Source organism: Schistocerca gregaria, chromosome 1, assembly GCF_023897955.1.
Source record: "Schistocerca gregaria isolate iqSchGreg1 chromosome 1, iqSchGreg1.2, whole genome shotgun sequence".
Classification (NCBI taxonomy): Eukaryota; Metazoa; Arthropoda; class Insecta; order Orthoptera; family Acrididae; genus Schistocerca; species Schistocerca gregaria.
In genome coordinates this window covers 161,733,245-161,745,247 of record NC_064920.1, presented here as the reverse complement: position 1 = coordinate 161,745,247, position 12,003 = coordinate 161,733,245, and the positions used below count along the sequence as shown (strand labels likewise).

Genomic DNA, 12,003 nt, shown 5'->3' with positions numbered 1-12,003 from the left:
TGAGGAGGTATTGAATAGGATTGGGGAGAAGAGAAGTTTGTGGCACAACTTGACTAGAAGAAGGGATCGGTTGGTAGGACATGTTTTGAGGCATCAAGGGATCACAAATTTAGCATTGGAGGGTAAAAATCGTAGAGGGAGACCGAGAGATGAGTACACTAAGCAGATTCAGAAGGATGTAGGTTGCAGTAGGTACTGGGAGATGAAGAAGCTTGCACAGGATAGAGTAGCATGGAGAGCTGCATCAAACCAGTCTCAGGACTGAAGACCACAACAACAACAACATCTGTATGGCGCAAAAAGTGGCGATTGACTTTTTAGTAAAGGAAAATGTGAAGTCGTCCGCTTGAAAACTCAAAGGAATCCGCTATATTTCAGTTACACAGTAAATCTTACAAATGTAATGGCTGTAAACTCAACGAAATACTTAGGGATTACAATTACGAATAACTTAAATTGGATCGGAGTCGTCGATAATTATGTGCGGATAGCTAACCAATATCTGCCACTTACTGGCAGAACACTTAAATGTAACAGGCCTACTAAAGAGGCTGCTTACACGACGCTTGTCTGTCGTCTTCTGGAGTACTGCTGTGCGGTGTGCGGTCCGCATCAGATAGGATTAACAGACGGCATCGAAAAAGTTCAAAGAAGGTTGGCTCGTTTTGTATAATCGTGAAACACAGGAGAGAGTGCCACGGATGTGATACAAGAATTGAGGGAGCAGCTATTCAAACAAAACGCGTTTTACGCTGCGGCAGGGTCTTCTCATAAAACTTCAGTCACCAACTTTCTCTTCGGCGTGTGAAAATATATTGTATAGAGGAATGATCATCATACTAAAATTCAGGGCTCGCACAGAAAGATTTAAGTGTTCGTGTTTGCCGCGCGCTGTTCAAGAGTGGAATGGTAGATAAGTACCTTAAAGGTGGCTCGATGAACCCTCTGCCAGGCACTTAATTGTGAATTGGTGAGCAATCATGTAGCTGTAGATGCAGACACTTCCAGTCATGGTAACGCTTGGTTTACTGTTGTCGTTGTAAGAGCTTGTAGTCGTTCTGCTGGCTGCTGCTGTGTTGGGGAGGTTTGATTCTCGTAATGCATCATCAGCGAAAACCTAATTCAGTGCGTGATTTAAACTGTATCCAACGGCTTTCGAAAGTCAAGGAGCACTGCATCAACCTAGACTCCAGTATCAACTTCTTTTTGGTCTCGTGGACGAAGCACGGTGGGTTTCAAACGATCACCATCTTTGGTATCCATGTTGATTCTTAAAGAGGACATTTTTCGGTCTCTAGAAATGTCATAATATGCGAGCACAAAACATTTCCAGTTCTACATCAAACGATCCCGCTGTTGCAGGTTGCATTTCTGATAGCTTTCAGGGGTAACAAAAATTTGGTTTTATGTACTTCGGCCGAAATTAAAATTTTTAAATGCTGTTATAATATGCTTATTAAGAGGTATAATCTTACATTGAAAGTGTAACGCAATAAGGCAGGTATTACTCTTAGGAGCTGCGTATACAACTTGGGCAGCGTAACCCATGACGCGCAAATTACCCAGATCATATTCAGCCAGTATTTAAGACTGACAGCACATTCACGCCCGAGAAAGGATTCCAACCTGCGACCGTAGCAGCAGCGCGGTTCCGGACTGAAGCGCCTAGAACCGCTCTTCCACAGCGGCCAGCTCGTGGAAAGAGAAACAAATCCACAACTTCACTTTTCAAAGTGAAGAAGGATTACCATTGTGCAGTATTAATGTGATTCTCTCCCAAATCTTCTCTCCTAGTTTAGCTCTGTGATGTCATTTTGTTATAGTCAGAAAAAAAAATTTGATCAAACAGCTTCAAAACTCTCTTTCCTCATTCAGAGAGAAAAAGATTTCACGTCCAGAGAAGACAGCGTCAAAATACATCCCATTGTACATCACGAGTTATCCTCGCCAACATTTGGCGATATGATGTATTACGCGTACATGAGAGGGAATCATTTATGAATGCAAAAAAAAGTTTTTCTACAGAAAACCACGTAACTCTGAAAATGCGGTGTTCATTACGTGAGCAGGATGCCGAGAATACTACTGCTTCCTTTGTTTTTACAGTGAACATTACCTAAGCAACTGTAAAACAATAAGATTATTTAATTTTATTTACGAAGATATTGTGTATACGTTAAAATCAATTCTTGGACATTTATTTCCAATTCTAAATTGTACTTTCCCTATTCCTTTCATGCCTTTTATAAAAGTATTAACAAATACAATATAGTGGACTTTATTTCACTTTGAAACTTCCTGGCAGATTAAAACTGTTTGCCGGACCGAGACTCGAAGTCGGGACCTTTGCCTTTCGCGGGCGAGTGCTCTACCGCGAAAGGCAAAGGTCCCGAGTTCGAGTCTCGGTCCGGCACACAGTTTTAATCTGCCAGGAAGTTTCATATCAGCGCACACTCCACTGCAGAGTCAAAATCTCATTCTGGTTATTTCAGTTTATTTGCAACGTAACATAAAAATTGAAAATGAGTTTGCCGCATAGGCATTCGACCGCACGAACCTCGCATTGCCGTTCTGTAGTTTCCGCCGCGCCCACGGCTACCTGGAAGCTAAGCTATGCCTCGTGCCTCGCCCGATCCGTGCCAAAGATGCTGTCTCTCTGAACGCTTTGTCATCTGGAGTTCCCACTTCTGTTACTTTCACGTCTGGCCGAGCACTGTACACACCATAAATTTCGACGTATTCAGTGACGACGTATAGAGGCGGTCGTCTCGTTAGCGAGTTCCAGCAAACCTCACGTATAATTTCAAACCTTTAGGAAACGTTTTCTCACAGGCACACCTCGTGAAACAGCGAAAGGAAAAAGGATTATCGCTTTCTTCATTTTCGCTATTCGTGCAGGAAAACTTCAGCATCAGGCCCGCCGTTTAAATTTATTATTTCTGTACCACCAGCTGTAATCGCAACAAATTTTGCAGGTAGTAATCAGGTATATCACTGAATATACCTGCAAAATTATATCATTACACGACACGTAGTTCATGAGATATGGCATCATAAGTCATGGAGATGGGTGAAAAACTAGATTTTCTTAAAACGAAACTGTGTTACACATGGGAGTTGGTTTTTTTATTTTAAGATTTTTTTTCTTTTTTGGGGGGGGTGGGGGGGGTGGGCGGGGGGGGGGGGGGGTCTTGCAAGCCTTTCAAGTGATTAGAGCAACCGCAAAACATCTCGTAAGGAGGTGTCACCACCGGTGAGATCAAATTTTTGAAACTATCTCTACGATGACGTAGGCTAAGATCCACTGTTTCACACCCTACAGCCATTCACCGTGGCGGGCCCTGGCTTGCGAGTAATTGAAGAAAAAAAATCGTAATTTTGCTTGATGCTCAATAACAGTAATAGGTAGTATTACACAGACTCGTTGTGTGGTGTAGGTAAGACCTTCATGTGTCGATTTGAATCTCGTCAGGTTCATGAATATTTTTTTATTTTAAAATCTTTATTGAATAGGCTTTGTCCATTATATCAGTCAGTGAATTGCTGAAAATGTAATATTTTATTTCTGTTCCTTTGTCACATCATTTTAATCATCGTATGAACTTTTTCATTTCTTGTCGCTTTATCCTTATATCATTCTTTTACCACTCGGAATTTTTGTGAATGTGTATATAGTGATATTAATCTCTTATTTAAATATTTGAAAATGCCGATCTGTCGATTAAAAAACAAAAGTCGAAATAATATATTTATACTTATTGTACAGTTATGTCAAAAATGTATTATTCGCTAAAAGGTGTGTTGTCTTTTTGGATGATAATCGTCATACAAACATTTAAAACGTAGCGTAAATTCCTACTGCACTATGGACAAAACAACGCAGTTGAAGATTTAAACGAAAGACTGGATTATCATTAAAACGAAATTCAAGCAAAATAAGGGACAGAAATAATGAATCCAACAATATGAACGAAGAAAACAGGATGATAAAACGAAAGAAATTAAATGAAAATTAAAAGATAAAATTAACTGAAATAACATGAAGAAATTTCAAGCGGAAAAAGAGTGACAATGAAAAATGAGAGCAAATGAAGAAGTTGATATAATGATTAAAATGATGTGACGAAGGAACAGAAATAAAAAATTTCGTCAATTAATTGAGTAAAAATAATGATCAGAGAGTCATTTCGAGAAAAATTAAAAGTAAAAAGAAATTTTACGCAGCTGAAGGCCTTAACCCATAAAATACACTATGCAACCAGTCTATATGATACTACTTTTTTTAATGCTATTGAGCCGCAGCCGCACGTAAAAATTCGATTCTTTTTTTCGTCAGTTGCTCGCGAAGGAGCGCCCACCAGGCTGAATGGCTGCAGTGTGTGATACCTGGAACCGTAATCTACGTAACCGTATAGATGGTTTCAAAAAGTCGATTGCACCGTGAAGGACCTCTCCTTATCAAACTGAATGGCCAGACAGGTAATTGACTCACGTCGGTTGGTTTCTCCTCTCGCTACCATAAAAATATGAACCAGTGTACAGGCACTGAGACATATCAGACATGACTGGGTGGCAGCTTACCTGTTGTCTTGCTAGTAGAGGTCGAAACCAGAAACCCTGCAAATTCGGACAGTCAGTACGAGAAGCCCCAAACGTGTCGCTCTGGTGAGGGTGAGCCCACCAAGTGGCGACTGGGCCTTATATAAGCCGACCTGTCCCACTGGAGGTGGGTTTCCAAACGAGCGCATATCACTTGCGCGTTATCAGCGAGCTGAGCTTCTGACCTATGAGGCCTGTCCCCCGTAATCTGACAGCACGCACGCTGCCAATAACAATGCCGTGTGCCTCAGTGGCCGGGTGCAAGTCTTTCAACTGGGCCCCACATCGGCTACCTGTGTGTCCCTCATCTGTCCCTGCTATCTAACGGGGTAAGAGAAACTACAGTTTACCGTGGAGTCCGAACCACGTGTCGTTCCTGGTGGCTCATTACATCTTTGAGGGATGAAAGCTAGATTACGGGCAGACTGAAAATTTCCGTAGTCCGGCCGGGATTCGAACCGACGACCTCTCGGTTTCCAGGCACCGGTTTTTCGCTAGTCCAACACGAACGCTGGTTACCCACGAGAACAAGGAGGTACCGTAAATCCATCATACGTGTTGACAGTACTGGTTTTTATTTTCTCTGCCTTGAAAGCCTTCTAAATTTAATAAACGTTTCTGTTCTGTTCTTTGATGTTGATTTGTCATTCTTTTCTTATTTCTGTAATCCATGTTCCAGCTGACTTCTTTTTCCAGGACCATGGGGATATTTGTTTCGTTAGCCTGTTCTTACACATTCGGCAGGGGTGTCCAAAGAAGATTAATCTACACTTTGTCATTACTTCTTATACGTTCTGTATATTTTGGTATATCTCCTCGTTACTTCTCGTTTACCAAACAACTGTAATTTGTATTGCATCCGTCACCTTCCTAATAATACGTCTTCCAGTTATCTCTGTTCTGTCCACCTTATAGTTCATCGTTAAGCATTCACATGCATATAAACTTAGTGCTCTTACATCCACGGTGCAGAGTTTTCGTTTACTAGACAAGGATTTCTTGTGCAGGTGTTTTCGACAAAACGTATGTTATTTCCATATTATTAACACGTACATGTACTATAAATTTTTTTAGTCCATTCTTCTGTAAGATTATTTACTAAACACTATTTTAGCTGTTTCCATTTATATGTACTTCAGTGTATTTGTTAAATTTTTGTCATAAAATTTGTTATTTCAGCTGAAATTCGGAGACCATTTCTATCAGCTATTTTTCGGGAATATTGATTTGAGTAACTGCTTCTGTCAGATTTTCTGAAATTTTTACAAAATCGTACGCACAGACCAGCCAGTTGATCTTAATTTCATTTTATTTTCTTCCCAGAAGTATTGGTTCAAAAAAATGGTTCAAATGGCTCTGAGCACTATGGGACTCAACTTCTGAGGTCATCAGTCCCCTAGAACTTAGAATTACTTAAACCTAACTAACCTAAGGACATCACACACATCCACGCCCGAGGTAGGATTCGAACCTGTGACCGTAGCAGTCGCGCGGTTCCAGACTGTAGCGCCTAGAACCACTCGGCGATTGGTTCAATTTTGTGACTTTTTTTGTTTCAAATTCAAGATCCTTACAACTTTTAATAAAACGCAGGTGAACAGCAAAGACGATGCGCATTTTCCTTGCCTTGTTTTTATTTCAAATAAGTAAGATATTTCTCCCATAAATTCAGTTTAGACATCGTTTTGTTAGAGATACACGACGTACGTTTGCTAATTTTGCTTTAATACCAAGTTTTCTAGCCATTTTAAGATTCTTTCTCTACCACAGCATCAGATGCTTTCTTGAAAAGAGTAAATGACACGGTTATTGGTCTGCTGATAAACATTCTGTAGTCAGTAATTGATTTTAAGCTAGAAATCTGTTCCGTGTAGGATCTCATCTTTCGTAAGCCACCCCCGCTTTCTCACAGTTATTTGTCTCATGTTTCTTCGAATCCCTTCACTAGAAAGTTTGATAATATTTTGTGTGCCACTGGTAGAAGTGGCACCTCTCCGTAGCTGTTGACATTTTGCTTGTCTCCCTTTTTAAGTAGTGAGTGAATAATGCAATGTTTCGTTCTTTATTTATTTCTATTGTTATTTCGTTCGGCTCTTTAAAGAGTACGTAGGCTATTGTTTACCTTTAGTCTTCTTGTTCTTCCTGTCTTCCAACAAATTCATCTTCTCACTTTTGTGGGGTCAACCAGAGACACCTTTGAGACACTCCAGTGTGTCGGCTAGCTATTGTACTTAAGTTTTTTCCGGTCCCGTTTATGGTTTGTAAGTCTTCCTTAATAAATAATGAGTCTTCAGTTCGTTATACTCAAACGTTTTTACCGTGCAATGAAACTAAATCATGAAATTACAGGAAACAATTCATCTGAATCTCTTGACATCCAGGGTGATGTTATATATTTATTATTATTATTATTAATATTATCATTTCTTTCTTATCTCAGACGTTATGTCTGGTCAGAAGTAGAAAGTGACGTGGATCTTGATCAAGCGTGACTTCCTTTTAACTGTACGGTATATGTTATATTGCATTTAGGAACTTTCGGGTAATTGAACACGTATCAATAATTACGGATTTCTGTAGTTGTATATATAAGTTTGGATGTAGCTGTATTGCATTGATGTACTGGTGGATACTGTGTGGTATGACTCCTGTAGTTCATATTATAATTGGTATAATGTCAACTTTATCCTGATGCCATATATCCTTGACTTCCTCAGCCAGTTGGATGTATTTTTCAATTTTTTCTCCTGTTTTCTTTTGTATATTTGTTGTATTGGGTATGGATATTTCGATTAGTTGTGTTAATTTCTTCTTTTTATTGGTGAGTATGATGTCAGGTTTGTTATGTGGTGTTTGTTTTACCTGTTATAATGGTTCTGTTCCAGTATAATTTGTATTCATCATTCTCCAGTACATTTTTTGGTGCATACTTGTATGTGGGAAACTGTTGTTTTATAAGTTTATGCTGTAAGGCAAGCTGTTGATGTATTATTTTTGCTACATTGTCATGTCTTCTGGGGTATTCTGTATTTGCTAGATTTGTACATCCGCTTGTGATGTGGTCTACTGTTTCTATTTGTTGTTTGCAAAGTCTGCATTTATCTGTTGTGGTATTGGGATCTTTAATAATATGCTTGCTGTAATATCTGGTGTTTATTGTTTGATCCTGTATTGCAATCATGAATCCTTCCGTCTCACTGTATATATTGCCTTTTCTTAGCCATGCGTTGGATGCGTCTTGATCGATGTGTGGCTGTGTTAGATGATACGGGTGCTTGCCATGTAGTGTTTTCTTTTTCCAATTTACTTTCTTCGTATCTGTTGATGTTATGTGATCTAAAGGGTTGTAGAAGTGGATATGAAACTGCAGTGGTGTAGCCGATGTATTTATATGAGTGATTGCTTTGTGTATTTTGCTAGTTTCTGCTCGTTCTAGAAAGAATTTTCTTAAATTGTCTACCTGTCCATAATGTAGGTTTTTTATGTCGATAAATCCCCTTCCTCCTTCCTTTCTGCTTAATGTGAATCCTTCTGTTGGTGAATGTATGTGATGTATTCTATATTTGTGGCATTGTGATCGTGTAAGTGTATTGAGTGCTTCTAGGTCTGTGTTACTCGATTTCATTACTATTATTATTATTATTATTATTATTATTATTATTGGCATAAAAGACAACAGAAAACACAGGAAAAAAGGTCACTACGCTAGATTTCATATTTGCTTGATGTGTCGGATAATGTGTGTGGATATCAGAGAAGCGACTTTTTATAAATGGCAGGTGGGTATTTTATCAACGATAATAGTTTTAAGAGACCACCACGTGCGCTAATAGCTAACGGAATCGCTTTCACTGGATTACCAGAGAATCTGAAGTTCAATGTCAGGTCTTGGTGTCTCATAAGTTTCTTCTATTGTTTATCGTCTTTGCTACTACTGGCTGGAACAGCGAACTCCTCGATCAACATCCATCATTTACTCCACGATTGTAATGTGTGGTGCATTTTATTTCAGAGTTCCACAAGTCTGGATGAGCAGTCTTGTTATTTTCGACCTTTTTTTCAGCTTATCATCACGCCATTTGTTTACCAATGCCATATGATATTTTTCTCGTAAATTACAATGAATCACTTGTTCCACAAATTTTTGACAGTGTTTGTAATCAGACCTTTTTATGACAGTTGTTCTTGACATTCTCGCGGTTTATGCGCGACTTGCCTTAGTCATTACAGGATGGACAATGACCTTACTAGGAGTAATGTTTACTGCGGTTTTTGAGAAAAGCATCTACTTGTTCTTCAGGTATAAGTTTCCATAACCGTGCTAGTATGGAATCTTGTCATGCTGCCCTGTTGCTTTTTACTCGTCTGAGACTTTGACCTCACAGCAATCCGTAAAAGGGGCCACTGGTTTCAGATTTCATGATTTATTAGTTCCAATTGGATTCGTTGGGGTTTCGCCGTTTGGAAAAATCTGAAGGTATTTGAGAAAGAATTTACTGTTTTAGTCGTTTGACGTTGCTAAGATCTCATCTTTCCTTCGAAAACTGACAGAGGCGTTGAGGAATGATGTTTGATCTTATGGTTTATTAGTTATAATTGGGCTAGTGGGATTTTCACATTTTGGAAGTCTCTTAAAGTTTTCGACAAGGCTTTTACAGTTTTATTCGTTTGAAATTGTACAGCTTCCATCTTTCTCCTAAAATCCGTGGAAAGGATTGGAGGGGAGGGGAATGTATCCTTGTACCCTATCCTCTTATTAAAAGTATCTGTAATGTTCGTTGTACTCATTTAGATGATTGTGGTGTTCCATCTTGTTCAATGGTTCTTTCTTATACTTTCGCGTCTACCTGCGTATTTTCTTTGCTGGTTTTGCTCATAGGGTTTGATCCGCGCCACTATCTGCTTCTTTCTTGGTTCTGTGGTATTTTCTCCAGGCAGTTAAACGATTTTTCAATATTTGTTCGAAATTTTTTTTCATCCCCGCTATATCTTTTACAACTTGTACTAATTGCGTTTTAGTATTTTCGAAGTCTTTCTCTGTCGGTCGAGTAAGCTCTCTAAATTTATTTTCTTTTTCTGGTTAATTTCTTGGTGTCGAATGTTGACACAACTTTGTATTGCTCATTATATTCGAAAGTAAGAGTCTAACGAATATGACAGATACATATTGATCACGTCTATCCTTATCTCCTTTCTGAATCAAACATTCATTATATCTGGAAAACGCCTTCGAGATATAGCAACATGGTCTGTTTGAAATATTCCTAGTCATGACGTTTGTTTTATGGGTAGGTGGCGACAATATGTGGAAATCATGTACAAATTAAGATCCTCACATAATTCAACGATGCATTTCCAGCTTTACTGGTCCATAAGTGTTGCGGGTAGCGCTCCATAACATTCCTATATCTTTTTCCCCATCCAGCAACGGCATTAAACCGCCCAATAGGATGATAACCGAGGAATATTGCAACCGGAGTTATTGTAATTACCATTACAGTAATTGTTATTACATGATTTGAGGAAAAGAAGACTGGCCCGCAGAACTGGGCCTTGTTAATGAACAGGAGACTTGCCCATCACAGCAAATCCCTGAAACCGCATCTTCGATGCACTATTCTGTTGCTGTCACATATCTGCTCATGCGCACCTCCTTCATGCTCTGTTCCGAGTACTTCGCTGTGTCATTACGTTTGAGAACGTAAGAGAAGCAGACGTGTTTTAATGAGCGGTTGTACGTAAGACAAAAGGGTAGTCACGATAAAACAAGACGTTTTCGCTGTCGAGTGATAAGCAAAGTACAATTTGTAGAAAACGTGTGGAGAACTGAAACTTCCTGACAGATTAAAACAGTGTGCTGGACCGAGACTCGAACTCGGGACCTTTGCCTGTCGCGGGCAAACCATCTGAGCTACCCAAGCACGACCCATGCTCCATCCTCACAGCTTCACTTCTGCCAGCACATAGTCTCCTACCTTCCAAACTTCACAGAAGCTCCCCTGCGAACTGTTTGGTCAAGAGTTTAAACCTCCAGCCAAGTCTGCAACGCAAAACTTAGAGGCAAAATGATGAGTTCTGTAGCAAATGAAAAACGTAAATACCCGAAAAGAGTGCGAACACCAGAAAATATTGCCGGTCTCTTATTGTAAATATTTGCGGGTCAGTTTTATTATACCAAACTAGTATTATTTATTAAACTAGAGATACCCCAGTTTTCAACATAAAGTGCCCTACGATATATTTGAGCCAGTGATTGTATTTACCAAGGCAGTTCAGTGGCTCAGATGTCATAGGTTCTCGGAAAGTGCAAAGTTCAGATTACCATCCTGTCATTCTGTTGTAGATACGCTATAGTTTCCGTAAATGTTCAAATGTGTGTGAAATCTTATGGGACTTAACTGCTAAGGTCATCAGTCCCTAAGCTTACACACTACTTAACCTAAATTATCCTAAGGACAAACACACACACCCGTGCCCGAGGGAGGACTCGAACCTCCGCCGGGACCAGCGTCACAGTCCATGACTGCAGCGCCCTGACCGCTCGGCTAATCCCGCGCGGCTTTCCGTAAATCAAACAGGCAGATACTTGAACGGTTCCTGGTACAAGGCCACTACCAACTGTCTTGCCCGTTATTATCGAGTTGAGCTACTGCTCCTGCTCTGATGACGTATACCCGGCAACAACGTTAATGGCCTCTGGCCGCACAACTCGCAAGGACTGCTGCTTTGTCAGCTCGGCTGCAATAGCGGAAATTTAACCTACTTTGCTACGGTCTGCTTGACTGTGCACCACAACCCGTTTCGTGATAAATTTATTAAACTACGTCCAAACAGGCCTCGGAAGGCCCAACGTTGCCTATTGACCGCCATGTCATTCTCTTCCGAAAGGTTTCACTGGCTGCAGTTACGGAGGGGAATGTGGTCAGCACACCGCTCCCTAGCCGTTGTCAGTTTTTGTGACCAGAGCAGCTACCTCTCAATCAAGTAGGTCCTCAGTTAGTCTTACAAGGGCTGAGTGCAGCCCGCTAGCCAATAGCGCTCAGCAGACCGGACGGTGACCCATCCAAGTGCTATCTAAGCCCAACAGCCCTTAACTACGTTGATCTGACGGGAATCGGTGTTACCGCTGCGGCAAAGCAGTTGGCATAAATTCATTAAGTGTAGCCAATAAGTATGAGATTCTAATGAAAGAATGGAATGTGTATTCAGTCTTTCCCTGTCATAAAGACACGAAGAGAAACCAGTGATACAGATTCTCGCACTGCAGAATGGATTCTATAATAAATTGGTCCTTAAAGAACCTTCTATGATGTACTGCAGTCAGAAGAGCGGGATAAGTAAATAAAGAACAGATTATGCTCTGAACTACTTTCTACTGCACAGACAGCTAGACAGGAAAGTAAT

The 12,003-nt window shown here is 40.2% G+C and overlaps 1 protein-coding gene across 3 annotated transcripts in view; it reads right to left on the bottom strand.

Annotated features, from left to right (window-relative positions):
* LOC126335679 (gamma-butyrobetaine dioxygenase-like) overlaps positions 1 to 12,003 on the bottom strand; it is a 111,650-nt gene that overhangs the window by 47,364 nt on the left and 52,283 nt on the right. Inside the window, exon 1 of one of the 3 annotated variants that reach the window (XM_049999144.1) lies at positions 4,582 to 4,690. The exons of the other annotated variants lie outside the window; for them this stretch is intronic. The gene's annotated coding sequence lies outside the window, so the exon portion shown is untranslated. Of the gene's footprint in view, positions 1 to 4,581; positions 4,691 to 12,003 lie in introns of those variants that run through there. 3 annotated transcript variants of the gene reach the window in all.